Source organism: Gossypium raimondii, chromosome 11 (assembly GCF_025698545.1).
Source record: "Gossypium raimondii isolate GPD5lz chromosome 11, ASM2569854v1, whole genome shotgun sequence".
In the NCBI taxonomy this organism is placed as follows: domain Eukaryota; kingdom Viridiplantae; phylum Streptophyta; class Magnoliopsida; order Malvales; family Malvaceae; genus Gossypium; species Gossypium raimondii.
In genome coordinates, this window is record NC_068575.1 from 25,715,547 (window position 1) to 25,731,973 (window position 16,427).

Consider the following 16,427-nt stretch of genomic DNA (forward strand, 5'->3'; position numbering starts at 1 on the left):
AAATAATAGAAAAACAGTAGTTACTAGTACTTTTAGTCCTCGTGGATACGATATTCCCCACTCACCATAACTATACTACTGTTTGATAGGTGCACTTGCCTTAGTCATATTTATAGTTAGTTTAGTGACTATCATGGGGGTTCTTCTTTCCTCTTGTTTTTATTTTTATACCCTGGTATCCTGCTTAAGAAAGAGTTCTTTGTTGGAGAGCAATCAATAAGTGATCAATTAGTAAGAAAGGGTTGTTTGTGTAACAATGGAGATAGTGTAACAATCCTCGTTGGAATTATTTGTGAGTATCTCGTTTGTTTCACTCTTCTCTGATTTTCCTTTTATCTTGTGTATATCACTAATTGTAGTTGTCATAGCTTAGAGTTCAAATGAACCCACCGACATGGAACTTTGTGAGTTTGTTGCATGTAATCTTCTGTGTGTGCATGTTAGTGACATGAAACGTATATAACTCTTTAACACTCCTAAGCCGTCACCGTTAACAGATTAAGGTTACAAAGTGTCACAACTAATAATTTAATAAACAAAGACTTTAAAACCTTTCAACTACTAACTCGATAATCATAATTTAAAACATTTGTTAAGTGTGGCAAACCAACACAGTAATACCTTAAATCGAGTTTTTAATATGTAAACATCACTTCCAAACACTAAATAAATTAAAATTTTAGAGTTAAAAGTAGTTAAAAAAATTCCTAGGTGGTATCGATACTAGAACAATATCTAATTGAAAACGATACCAAATTGGTATATTGTTTTCAAAACCAAAACAGTGGTATCAATAATTAATTTACAGTATTGATATCATCTATTCGTTCTCCATCCATCAACATTTTTTTTCCATAATAAAAAACATGCATACAAGCTTTCCAAACAAAACACCATTACCAAATATTAACCTTAAAGATTCATCTAACCAAAAGCTAACTTATATTCAAATTCAAGATTCACCATTCAACTAGATATAACATCTCAACACAACTAGATATATGAACAAAAAAGAGCCTATATACATGCCACACACCAAAACAAAAATACCAAAAGCTATCAAATAATTGGATAGTGTGAGCCTTCAGTTGATCCGTCCGATCAATCCGTAACAATGATAACTACAAAAGAACACATATAAAACAAGTAAGCTTAGGAAGCTTAGTAAGTTCATAACATAAACCATCAAACTCAACTTACCTTAATTGATATCAAAGTATAAAGAGATAAATTTACAATTCTTGATAACCAAATACACATTTGTAATTCATATTAGTTTTTGTTCACATGATAGCATAAATCATGATAATCGTCTTCTCAAATAAACCAACCATTCCATAACATCTTTTCATCAATATAAATATGCTCATATATATATACACAAGTAATTCATTGAACCCTTGATGCTATTCTAATATCTTGAATATGCATTAACATTCAAAAGCACAAGACAACCATATTTTCCATTAACATTTAGCCCGATGAACTAAGTAAGTTGACTCAGATATAAGGGTAACTACACCACACCAAAGGCATCATAGATGCATAACAGGGGCACCAAAGTGCATACAGAGGCACGGATCTACAAGCAGAGGCACCGTAGTGCAAACAGAGATACCGAAGTGCAAACAGAGGCACCTAAGTGCAAATAGAGGCACTAAAGTGCAAATCCCGTACAAGCACGCATACTAACCCTATTGGCATGTCAATCGTATCCTACACGATTATTATGTTCAACTAGGAAATACACATAAATCCATTACTTTAATACATTCTCATCATACAAAAGCACTTCATCATTTCCGTATGTGTATTATATCTTTAATACGTTCTTATATATATAAATATACAACTCCAAACCAAACTACTATGTTTCCTTTCAATTTCATATGAATAACTAATGGAATTTCTCATACATTCAATAACTAATTAGAAACAAATAGTATATTCACAAGCATTTTATTTCATATAATAAATCATTATGAACTTACCTATGATTCGATTTTGGTTAACTCGCAAGGACTATTCCACAATTTTTCTCATTCCTCGATTATTGCCTTTTTGGCACGGCTCTTGATTTATATAGTAATTAAATTCAATCTATTAAATTTTGCATTCAATTTAATGCGAAGACCTTTAACTTTTCATTAAATTACACATTTTTCCTAAACTTTTACATTCTTCACAATTTAGTCCATAAACATAAAATTTCCAAAATTAACAAAACTTTGAAACAAAACACACTAACTGAATTTTTACTCTACTATATTCAGCCCTCATTTATTCTAATTTCACAAAAATACTCTATCAATTTTAATATTTAATCAACTTAATCCTTTACTCAATAACTAACAACAATTACTTTATAACTAATTTTAATCACCAATTAAAACTTCCATTTCACCACTTAACATCCAAAATAATAAGGATTCATCAATGGTGAAATCCACAACTCTTAACAGTTTCAAAAATGAAGACACGAGTTAGCTAAAGCTAGTTGCAATGATCATAAAAACATAAAAATTACAAGAAACAAAATTGAAACAAGCTTACATGCAAAAGGAATGTAGTAATCGAACTTAAAGCTCCAAAAATGGTGTCTTTTCCCTTAAATTCACGGTGGAAGAACATGAAAAAGATGATAGCCGTATTTTGTATTTTATTTTTCTTTAATCTAATTATATAATTACAAGTTTACCCTTAGTTATAACCTTATAATTTTAATAATTAAAAGGCCCATAACCGTCCATCTTTCAACCTTATGGACTATTTATTTCATAAGTCCTGTTATATTTAGTAACTAAACTATCAAGTCAATACAATTCAATAATTACGAAATTTTGTGTCTTTGATAATTTAGTCCTTTTATTAAATTAACTAACTAAACACTGAAATTTCTTCACCAAAACTTAATACGACTCTAGTGTAACTCCATAATCATTAATGAAATAATAAACACAACCTCTCTGTAACACCCTTAACCTGTCTCCTTCGTCGGATTAGGGTTACAGAATATTACCGTCCAATAACAAAAATTTTAACATTTTAACATTCAGTAATTTAAATCAAATCATAAATCATTCATACACATGGATATTGTCCCTAATTTGAGCCCTCAAGGCCTTAAAGATAGCTTAGAAGAAAATTGGTACTAATTTGAAACAATTTGGAAAGTTTAGGAAAAGGTTGCAAAATTTGTGAAATAGGGGTAACACGATAGTGTGACTCACACAGCTCAGACACATGCCCATGCCTCAGGCCGTGTAACCTTCAAACTAGGGACACACGGTCGTGTCCCAGCCCGTGTCCTCACCTGTGTAACTCTCTGAGTAGGGTCACACGCCCGTGTGCCAAGCCGTGTGCTAGGCCGTGTTACTCACTGACTTACAACCTGGCAAATCACCAGATGAAACATGGTCGTGCCGCCAGGCCGTGTGTCTCACATGACTGAGACACACGCCTGTGTCTATGGCCATATAGACCTAAATTTACCTAAAATAAAACCATTCCAACTCCAAATCATACATGACCTTTCCAACCCATTTAAGCCTTCTTCAAGGGAACCTAAACATTGTCAAAACATACACCAAAATGCCATTTCAAAGTCATAATACAACTAACCAATATGCCATTCAAGGCACCTCAAACAATTAGGTGTACCAGTAGCCTTATCTGAAAATGTTATAAACTTTTGTCATTGTCTGATGTAAATCAAATAGACCATGATCTACCTCGTATAAGATGTACCATAAAATCCCATAATTATTTAGTGCACAAATTTGAATGTTTTTCCCTACATCTCAAAATTTCTCTAAAGAATAAATGGTTATACTTTCAAGTTTAAAATAATCAACCCATCTTAATTCCAGATCATCTAAATAAAACGTTACTATAACCAATATATATTCTTCTTTGGCTGAGACTGAAGTGGATATCTGACTTGACTAAACAAATTTGATGCTTTCTCGTAATAGTTTCACCATTAGTAGTACAACTACCGAGAAATTCCTAATAAATTGCCTGTCGAATCATAATCGAAAAACCCAGATCATCAGATTCCAGATACATTAGATAATTCATACCATTTAACTAAAATTCGTAATTTTCATAATAGACTCTAACTGATGTTTCTAACACATTTGCATCTTTAACTTTCAACTGTAAACATTTCGTTTCATGAAAAGCTTCGAACAGTATTGTTTTAAATACAAGTGTGATAGTTGCTACTATCAAGAAAATTTTAACCGATAACAACATTTCCTGATTATCACTGATCTGGTTGATATATTCCTGTATCATGTCTTCTAGAATATGAATTTCCCAATTTGACTATTCATCTGTTTACCCATGAATTCACAAAATTTATTCCCGAATCTAGAGATGAACTTAAATACCTACAACTCATCTAACTTTTCAAGTGAATAATCTGTTCTGCCTAAAACAAATGAGTCTATCTTGTCAACCTGGTAGTAACAATTCAAAATAATTCTTTCTTCTGGTCATCAAGAGACTCCAGACATATGGCCTATCATAATTCCCTCAGAATACCAATCAAAGATCATCATAAACGGTATTAACTCATACGAAATAAAACATCTAGTTTTGACTTGTTGACATAATTCATGATCACCTGCATAATGAGAATTGAAATTCCATGCTATATTTAATCTTCCACTATCTACTCTTTTACTATAATTTATCCCTTCTTGAAAGCTAAGAGTTGAATACGTAATAAAACTATTCCCGTTATTAACGTCAAAGCATTGAACTTGATTGGAGCCACAACCATCAGATGCATTAGAAGTATTATCTTGCTCCTTTCATGAACACCTTCCCTCAAACGGACCACAATAAGACAGACGTTACAACCATATAGATAGATCAACACTTCAAATATCAATACTGCACTCCGAACCAAAAGAGAAAAACCCAAAAAAGTTCCAGCAACAATAAGTGTAGCAACATGACCTCTATAAAGCTTAGATTTATATCAACATGCTCCCATGATCAAACCAGGAATTATAACTGTAACTGTAATATCCCGAAATTGGGTCTAGAAGTTTTGAGTATATTTTTTGAGTTTCGAGTGTGAAACTTGGAATTTATAGGATTTTTTTAGTAATTTTATATTTAATTTAGGAGGTTAATTTCATTTAAAATCGATTAAATAATAATTCAGAAAAATAAAAATTTTGAAAATTTAATTTTAAGGTAATTAAATAATTATTGGTGAAAATAATTAAATTGGGTCAAAAATAATTTTAAAATAATTTTTATTGGGGTTAAATTGAGTTAAATTTAAATATTAATTAAATTGGATTTAATTGTAAAATAAGGGAAATTTTGGTGTATTTATTTGGAAAATAAACCTTAAAATTTGAAATTTTAGAGGGAAAGAATTAAATGGTAAAACAAGGGAAATATGGGAGTGACCATTAGACAAATTCCCCAATTTTTAAATTCTGTTAGGTTTGTTTCAGCTTTAAAAACATTGCATCTAGCCTACTTTTCACACCATTTACGTCATATTAGAGAGCTATAAATTTCATTTTCTTTGAATGATTTTAAATATATATCATTATAGAATAGATCCAAACAATTTTCTTCTCAAAATACTTTCTCTTTTCACCAAATTATTCTCAAAAGTAACCAAATATATTCTAAAATTTTCAAGATTCTTGAACCAAGATTTTCAATCAAGGTATTTAGAATGAATCAAAGGTAATTATCATTTCTTAACTTATTTTTATGATGATTAAAACATTTTTACATGATTTGAGAGTCAATTACATGATTATTTTATCAATGTCATCTTCTTCAAAAGCTTAAGGTGCTTTAATGGTGGATCTTTGATTTTGAGAGGAAATCCAAAAATCAATTGATGTTCCAACTCAAAATGGATCTATTAGAAGGTTTTTGGTTTTATTTATCAAAATTAGACATGATTTGTGAGGTAATTTGAAAAAATCTGAATTTCATTATCTTCTTGAATTAAATTTTCAGATATTTGTGAAATTGATTTAAATGTGAAATTGATGCTTAGTTTATGTCTATTTGGTTTAGTATTGATGTTTGGAAGTGATTAGGAGGGCTGGAAAGGTCGATTTTGTGAGGAATCGAATTTTTGGCTTGATGTTACAAATTCGGTAAGTTACTTTTGTGAGTGAAATTCGATTAGTAGAGTTAATTAAAATTCGTGTTTAATATATCTTTGGAAATGTGGTAATGCCTACTTTGTCTCTGTTAAAGCTCTGAATCTCGAAGAGGACCAAGATAACCGTAATTGAAGCTCGAAATTGCCTAGTTGATCACTTGTTGTGGTACAAAAAAATTGTATGGTGAGTGTTTCTAAGGGCAACTTGGTAAAATTACCCTCAATTATGTTTAATTAGAAGCTCAATTAATTATTACAATTAATTAATTATGGTTGAATGATTAATTTTTGCATGATTGATAGTAAATGTGCAATATATTGAATTTGTATGAAAAAAATGGCGAGTCTTTATTTTGGGTGGTATTGTGTTAATTAAATGGTTTAATTTTAAGGATAATTTAAAGCATGTGTATTGGAATTTTTTTATTATGATATGTTGGTGTTACATTGGATAATTGAATATGGGAAATTGGTGTATGGATTGTTTGATTTTATTGGATGCTAAATGGCTATGTTACAAGCTATACATAATCATTTTCTCACATTAAATTGAGCATAATAATGACTAATATATTTGCTATGTTTCATTTAATATATTGGCAACATGCATGGTGGATCTATTGGATATAGTTGGCATGCCGTAGGATTTGTGAGTACTCACCATATTGATATGTTATTTGTGAGCATATGGCTCTAGGTGGACTAATTTGTTGGAGTCGAAAAGGGAGTGTTAAGCATGAGTCTGCACTCAATAGGTTATTTGAGGCGCTATAAGGGAGCACGTGCTTCGGCCCGCTCAACTCGGTAGACTATATTTGATACCTACGGTAGTTCGAAGATCATTTTATCTGATGTATGATCAAACGATTTAGCCATGAGAAATGAATGCCAATAATTTTTTTTGTGATTATTGCTATATCAATTGATGATTGAAAGCCATGAATAATAGATTTTTGGTACTAAAATTTTTTTATGAAGATTTAATTGACATGTTTAATTATTTTGGCTGAAAATTTGTGAATTAAGCATGAATTGGATGTTAATTTACTTGTTATTTTTATTAACATTCATTGAGCCTTTTAAAGCTCACACCCTCACATTCTTGTGGATATTTGTCGGGATTGAGGAGCTAAGGAGCCGAGCAAGAGAGTTCCAAGAGATTTAGGCTTGGTAGAGACATTATTACGCATTTTAAAGACTATAGTCATGCATTGTGGTACTCCCAGGAATTAGTTTGATTTTGGTTGTAAATGGACTTTGGACATTGGACATTGGAGATTTATTTTGAATGGTTTTATAATAATTTTAATGCATGTTTGAGTTTAATTATTGATTGTTTTACGGTGTATTATTGCTTGATAACACAGTGATTGATAACACGGTGTGTGAGGCATGAAATTTGTACTAACGATTTTTTAATTGAAGCTTCCATGGAGTGATTTACTAGCGACTAAGGTACGCCACTTGTTTGAATTAATCAGTGGGTGATATGCATGAAATTGAATGTTTAATTCTATTTAATTAAGGCTTAATTGGTGTTAATAAATTCAATTGAAGATGTATAGATATGTATGATATGTACTTGTAGCTAAATCAACTTTAATTGGTCATTAAAGTACACAAAATCGGGTTTAAATTTGAATTTTTCGCAAAAAAAAAATTGAGTGGACAGTTGGGGGTTTGAATTCTGCTTTTTTAAAATTAGTTCTCTAGTCTATTTAAATTACAAATTAGTCCTGTAACTTGATAAGTCCAACTAGAGCCTTAAATGATAAGGAAACTTGATAATATTTTAGGATTAGACTTGTAATTGATAAAATCTTTTAGAAACACACTCAATTTAATATCCGAGTATAGTACTGATAGTTTGTATTTGTTACAATTTAGTCCATAATAGTAAAACTTGAATTTCACATAGCAAACAACCTCAATTTAAGGTGAAATTTTTAGGCTTGCATAATTTTGACTAAAAAAAGGTTAGTACATATTTAGATCTAAAATCGGGCTAGTTTTACAATAGGTGTTAAAATGATGAAAATGCCCTTAGATTAAATTACCTAGAAAAAGTTTAAAATTGGCTCATAGTTTGTTTTCGCAATAATAAATAGCTAATAATCAGATAAGATTGAGGTGTTATAAGGTTAGGGTGTGTCTTGGGTGGTCGTTAGCCAGAGAGTCACTTAGGTGGCTAATGTAATGCTTCGAATTCGGGCCGGTCCATATCGGTCGGGTTTAGGGTGTCACAGTAACATATATATTTATCTCAAGCCAATATATACCCTTTACAGATGAACCATGTTTGAGAGAATAGATAATAAGAACAATAAGAAAGCCGAGATAAAGAAGTCCAAGATGTAAAGGTCTACTGAATTTTGAGAATATAACCCATTTTTATACTATTAGAATATACAAATTATGAGTCTTCCGGACATACTCGTCTACATCCAAACTATTTCTTTTAAAGACCAGGCGGCATAATAAGAACATATTAATTGTTAAAAAGATTGATGATACCCCAAAGAAAATCCATAAGGAGAATATCATTCATACACACTGAAATCAGTTGCGACATAAACAACATCAATGTCGTATGCATAAAAAAAAACAACCACCAGTCGCAGTAGAAAAATACCATCATATGGGTTTTACCATCGAATCCTCTACCGATACATAATTGAATAGAATGCCAAAGAAAAAATTGAGCAATGTCGATCATTACTCAACCAAACTAACAGTACCCTTGCCTAATGTTATGATTAGCCAGCATTCCCATATCATAAGAACCACTTCTGAAAATAAACAATCGCATATGTCTTTGAAGATAAAAGAGCACATAGAATACCCAGAGAAGATTCTTTTAAGATACTCGGTCTTAATAACTGTATTGAGATCTATTTACATTTTGAACACTACCCCCTGACTACTAAAATCATCGATGATCTCACGTTATTTTGTTTACTAAAGTAATTGATAAGCTATAAAAGTAGCATATTTTAATCCCATTTTTAATGCGTTTTTGGATGATTAATACGTGAATTAGTGCATTTGATGCTCCTAATCCTTTAAATTCATGTTTCTATACTTACTTGAGCATAGGGGAGCGAAAAGAGCAAAAACGACCCAAAATTGGGCAAAAAGAGCTATTTTTAGGATCCACATGGCTTGGGCATTTGCACACAGGCTGGCCACACGCCCGTGTGCCAGCCTGTGTCGATTCCACACCTTGCTTCTGTTTTACGCGGAAAAACCTAATTTTTAGGGTTTTTGAGCATTCTAAAGTTTATAAATACGTATTAGAATAGGACCTAAGGGAGCATACAGAGAAGACTAAAGAAAAGATTCAATGAATGCCATCAGAATCATCTCAGGAAGCCTCTCCTTCAAGATTGAATATCTCTATTTAATTCCTTTAGAAGTTTATTTGGATTTCTTTATGTCTTGTTTTTATCTTAACTTTGAGATGTTTTTATTTAGGATTATGGCTAAATTTCCTAGATACCTAGGGAAGATGAAACCTATGATGAAACTTATTATTTGATTTCTGAGTTACATGATAAATACTTGATTCTTGTTCTCAATTATGTATGCTTATTTCATGTTTTAGTATTTTTCAGGATATTAATTCATATTTAAGGTGCTTAATCAGTGGAGAAAAAGTCTCTGTTTAATAGTAGATCTAGCATAATTGAGTGAAGTTGCATGTAATCCTAGAAATAGGATGACATAAATCTACTGGATTAGAGTAAAATATAATAAGGGAATCCATGGATCGAGTTAATGCAACAATAGGGGTTTTAATTAGAAAGAGATTTCAATTAATTAACCTAGAGTCAGTTGTTCTTACTCTCAAAAGAGATATAACATAATTTAGGGATTTCTATGGATCAAGGCACAAGTGAATAAATTGTTTAATTCAGATTCAAAATAATAAGTGAAGTCTAGGTGGATTCTTTCCTGGGTATTGTCTATATCGTTGGTATCTTCGATAATTTTCCTATTTTATTCTCTTTTACGTTCTTATTTAAATTAGTTTAGTAATTTCAGATTAAAAATAATCACTGTATTTATTGGCTAAATAATAGAAAAATGGTAATTCCTAGTACTTTAGTCCTTGTGGATACGATATTCCCTACTCACCATAACTATACTATGTTTTGACAAGTGTGCTTCGCTTAGTCGTACTTTTAGTTAGTTTAGTGACCATCAAGTTTTAGGTGCAGTTACTGATGTGATCTCAATCGCATCATGTTGTGGCACCACTCGTTGCTATCGTGATTGGCCTAAACACGAGGCCCCCAAGTGGAAGATGAAGCTCAATCTTAGCTCAACAAGCTCAATCTTAGTTTTTCCCAGCTCGATTTAGCTCATATGAGCTTAATTTAGCTCGTTTGAGCTCAATTTAGCTTACTTTAGCTCGTTTGAGCTTGGCTTAAGTTTATTTCAACTCATTTGTTTTAATGTCTGAATAAATTAAGTAATTTATTAATTTAGCTTAAATTACTACAGCTCATAATTATGTTTTGACTTATTACATGTTTTAAATATGTCTTGGCCAAATTTAATATGTCTTGTTAAGACTTTATTAAATTTGTCTAGTTTAATTTATGTTTTAATTAGTGTGTCTAAATTATATTAATGTTTGTTCAGCTGAATTTTATGTGATTTAATTTTGGTTCATGTGTTTGTGTAGGTGAGCTGAATTTGGAGAGTAATTAAACAAGGTTCATGCATGATAGGTTCAATGTATGGGACGGTGCATGTAAGGCCTCTTTCAATGAATGGTGGCTGATCCATTTGGCTCCCCAAGGCACCTATTTGGCCAAAAGGTGTCCAGCAACTTAAAGCACAAGCTTGGCCGATCGTATTCCCAAGGCAGCATCTAAGCCATTCACACCTCAATTTGACCAATCACTCCTATACATGTATGGGTGGATTCATGAACGTCCAAAGGGAGGAATATTACCTTAATTCATCACATTGAATGTATAATGTGCATGTACAAAGGGAGAATGAATTTACAAGGTACATGCTTCCATTCATGAACCAAACCCATCATTAAAGCTTTAACTAAGAGAGATGCATGACCCATGCACCTAGCATTCGCCCAAGGGGTTGGATATGAATTGAAGATGCACATTCATGGAACAAGGAAGCTTTCTTATTGGTTAAGCATGCATGAACGGGTTTTGGGAAGAAACATGATTATTCAACCATGCATGAACTTACACTATCCATGAACAGAGATTTAATGCTTGAATTGTGAACATTTTTAATTGTTGTGTGAACACATTAGTAGCTGAATTTTAATAGGCATTAGAGAGCCTATAAATAGTTTATTTTGTTTATTGTAAAAGGTTACAGAATTTGATTATTGAAAACTTTATTGAGAGGTATCCTCCTATCCTATTTCGACGAGTCTCGTTCTGACTTATCTAGCTCGCTAGTGGCGTCAACCCGACTCCTTGAACTTATCACCATTCTGGTGTGGCGTTCCCCACCTTTTTTATACCTTTGGTTCTTACCTCAATATAGGTAACGGGTCAAGGTCCATCTTCGACTATCCATCAAATTCACCTTAAGCAACATAAGTCCCGGGGCAATACTTCATATAGTATTGAATTGTTCTTCAGCTTGAGTTCACTTTACCATCTCCATTTTAACTTTAAAATTATAAACTTTATTTTTCTTGTAAAACCCGAACCTAACATCAATCATCAAACTTCACCTATCCTTTGAACCCTTTTTCCAACTTTTGCTTAAAGTTAATCAAAATCCATTTTTCTCACCAAACGAACGACTCTTCTCGTCGACGATCGGGCAAACAAGTGACTCGACTCTACATTATCGAGCCGGATCACATCATTTGGTATTAGAGCTACTAAAACGAGGAGTGCCGACATTCGTATCAAGCTCGGTGTAGGTTCATAACGTAAAAAAAAATCAAAAAAAAATTTTGAGTTGGAATTTAATTTTTTTCTTCCTTGTATTTAGTTTACTATTGTATTGGATTTAAAAAAAAGAGAAGAAATTCGGAAAAATATTCAAAAAAATCGAAAAAAAGGAAAAAATAAAAGAAGTGACAAAAAAATCGAGTTAAAAAAAAAGAAGAAAGAAAAAAAAAGTGAAAAGTCTTGCGAGTTTTTATCATTATCAGTTATTACTCCGATCATCAAGTTTCCCTTCCTACCATTATTTACCCATCCCAACGCCACACTTTAAACCAATTTTCTTCTTTGTTCAACCTACCCTACACCCGACATTATCCCTTGTAAACCATTTTGAAACCGACCCTCAAGCAGCAAATTAAGTCTATCGAGACGAATTACGAATTTGTGAGACGAGGTCGAGTGGTAAAAGGCAAGAGAGCGTGAGTTCATTCGAAACAAAAAGCCTAAAAGAGAGTTCAAACACGAGAGTGAGTGAATTTTTCTTTTTGAGCGAACTTGAGAGATTTGTGGTGAGAATTATTTTTTCTTTCTAATTTAACTTTTGTTTTCTAATATTTTGTTGAAGCATGTCCAAGAATTTTCTGAATTTGAATTCCAAATGTGGAGACAAGAAATGCAAAGGATAATGCGATCCAATTTCGACAATTCGACAAAGATAAAGAAGATTTGACATCTACTATCGTTGACATCAAGATTAGTTCAATCCTTCAAAGATTGGAAAATGAACCACAATGTGAAGATATGTTTCACACGCGTTGCCGTGTCCACGATAAAGTTTGTTGCCTCATTATTGATGGTGGAAGTAGGTCAAACATGGCTAGTATTCGAACGGTGAAAAAACTTGGCTTGGCCACTACCAAGCATCCACGACCCTATCAACTGCAAGGACTTGGTGTTGAAGGCAAATTTGAAGTTACTCAACAAGTGCGTGTTGCATTTTCCATCGGAAGATACCAAGACGAAGTCCTTTGTGATGTTGTGCCTATTCAAGTCTGCCATTTATTGCTAGGAGAACCATGGAAATCGGATCGCAAGGTCATTCACGATGAACGTACCAATAGGTATTCCTTCAAGCATCAAGGAAGGAAAATCACTTTAATGCCGCTCACACCGAAACAAGTGCAAGAAGACCAATTCAAAATGAAGCAATCCATTGAGTGAGAAAAGGAGAAAGAGATTGAAAAAGAAATTGAAAGAAAACAAAAAGAAAACGAAAAAGAAAAAGAAATTGCAAAAGAAAAAGGAATCGAAAAAGTGAGAGAAAAAGAAAATGAAGAAAAGAAAATTGAGAATGAAAAAAAAAATTGAAAAAGAAAAAGTGAGAAAAGAAATTGAAAGAGAGCTTGAAAAGAAATCAAGTGAAAAAGAAAGAGAGTCTGTAAAAGAAACGAGTGAAGTGAGTAATCACGAAAAAGAGAGGAATTCTTTTGCTAACCCCCTTTCAAAATTACCTTGTGATTTTTCTTTGTTTCAGGTTTGCAAGATTCCATCCACGGATTGGTTCCAACTTCATTACCTTTCTACCGAGAGACGTTTTCAATTGATTGAAAGAGGTAAGTTGGAAGATAAAAATGATTGTCACATTTCCAATGGTAAGCAAGGTAAGGGTTCCTTGTTGAGCGAGTTTCAACTCATTCACTCACATGTTTATGACAAGATTGCTGAAAATTGTTTTTGCGAAAGGGTTTTTTGCATTGAATTGGTTAATTTTCGTTCATCTATTATTTATGATTTTGTTTCAAGTAGTGCTTTGAAATGTTTTTTCTATGATAAGTTTGTTGTTGGCAATTTTATTGAAGGCGTTCGATTAGATCAGCATGAACAAAGTGTGATAGTGTACGATAAAGATTATTCACATACAAAGTTCGATTTGTTTGATTATCATATTCTGAATGATGGTGATTACACCTTCCATAGTGGTAAGAAGTGTTTTCCTATTGATGAGTATGGTATTGGCAAGAGTTTTATTGAAGTACGAATAAATCCGCACAAACAAATTTTGAACTCTTGTGATAAAAAGTTGGCATGTGAAATGCCTAGTCTACTTGTGTGTGGTGATAATTTGAATTTTCTATTTTTTTGCATAAATTCCCCATGTCTGAACAAGTCTATTCGAATGAGATTTACGATGTATGAATGTTTGAACATATGCATGCTCAAATTCTTTTGTTCCACTTGTGTGAATTGTTGGTAATTAAGAAATTCAGACTGCATTTTGGAACAGTGAACAATATCGTGTGTTCAACCACGAGTTCGCGATTCGGTTCATCTTTGAGAGAAGGCAAGCATTGTAAATTTTGTTTGAATGACCAAGTAAACAATCGTTGCTTGTATGATGCTTTGTCACTAAGTTTGAAAACGAGACGTGTGAATCTTGTTGGCTTGTTAAGACAAAATCAAATTTTTATTGTGGAGAATGTTGTTTATTTTGTTTAATGTAATCGAGACATATGAATGTTTAAAGGCATGCTTGTTTTATTTTCTTTTGATCCGAATATGTGATAAGACGATGGCATGTAAAATGGTTAGTGCATTTGAATTTGAAGATGGTGTCTCAAATCTGCCTTGCTATATAAATTCGCATGTTTAAATAAGATTGATCGAGTGGAACTTAGATTACATGATCATTTGGAGGACTCCTTGATAAATTTTGATTATAAATTTGATTTGCTTCGATGCATCCTTTATTACCAAGTATGGAAAACCATTGTGAACAGTAAGATCCACTTCTACTTTTGATCCGGCATTGGATTATGCATTCTAATTTTGAATAAGATTCTGGAAAGATCGTTTGAGTTTATAAATTTTAGTGTCACTAATTCGTTCCATTTCTATGTAGGTGACACTTTGGAATGGTTTCCTCCTAAAGAGGGAGGGCATGGAACTAAATCATTTTCTTTTCAAACCATTTGTGGTTCCTGGAGTTTTAGAAACAATACTTTTCGGATCATGAACAAAAGGGCTTGTGATCTCGAAAAATTTTTCGCGAGCAAGTGGCCCGATTTGAGGACAAATCGTCTTCAAGAGGGAGGGTATGATGTGATCTCAATCGCATCATGTTGTGGCACCACTCGTTGCTATCGTGATTGGCCTAAACACAAGGCCCCCAAGTGCAAGATGAAGCTCAATCTCAGCTCAACAAGCTCAATCTTAGTTTTTCCCAGCTCGATTTAGCTCACATGAGCTTAATTTAGCTCGTTTGAGCTCAATTTAGCTTACTTTAGCTCGTTTGAGCTTGGCTTAAGTTTATTTCAACTCATTTATTTTAATGTCTGAATAAATTAAGTAATTTATTAATTTAGCTTAAATTACTACAGCTCATAATTATGTTTTGACTTATTACATGTTTTAAATATGTCTTGGCCGAATTTAATATGTCTTGTTAAGACTTTATTAAATTTGTCTAGTTTAATTTATGTTTTAATTAGTGTGTCTAAATTATATTAATGTTTGTTCAGCTGAATTTTATGTGATTTAATTTTGGTTCATGTGTTTTTGTAGGTGAGCTGAATTTGGAGAGTAATTGAACAAGGTTCATGCATGATCGGTTCAATGTATGGGACGGTGCATGTAAGGCCTCTTTCAATGAATGGTGGCTGATCCATTTGGCTCCCCAAGGCACCTATTTGGCCAAAAGGTGTCCAAGAACTTAAAGCACAAGCTTGGCGATCGTATTCCCAAGGCAAAGATCTAAGCCATTCACACCTCAATTTGACCAATCAGCTCCTATACATGTATGGGTGGATTCATGAACGTCCAAAGGGAGGGAATATTACCTTAATTCATCACATTGAATGTATAATGTGCATGTACAAAGGGGAGAACGAATTTACAAGGTACATGCTTCCATTCATGAACCAGCCCATCATTAAAGCTTTAATTAAGAGAGATGCATGACCCATGCACCTAGCATTCGTCCAAGGGGGTTGGATATGAATTGAAGATGCACATTCATGGAACAAGGAAGCTTTCTTATTGGTTAAGCATGCATGAACGGGTTTTGGGAAGAAACATGATTATTCAACCATGCATGAACTTACACTATCCATGAACAGAGATTTAATGCTTGAAGTGTGAACATTTTTAATTGTTGTGTGAACACATTAGTAGCTGAATTTTAATAGGCATTAGAGAGCCTATAAATAGTTTATTTTGTTTATTGTAAAAGGTTACAGAATTTGATTATTGAAAACTTTATTGAGAGGTATCCTCCTATCCTATTTCGACGAGTCTCGTTCTGACTTATCTAGCTCGCTAGTGGCGTCAACCCGACTCCTTGAACTTATCACCATTCTGGTGTGGCATTCCCCACCTTTTTTATACCT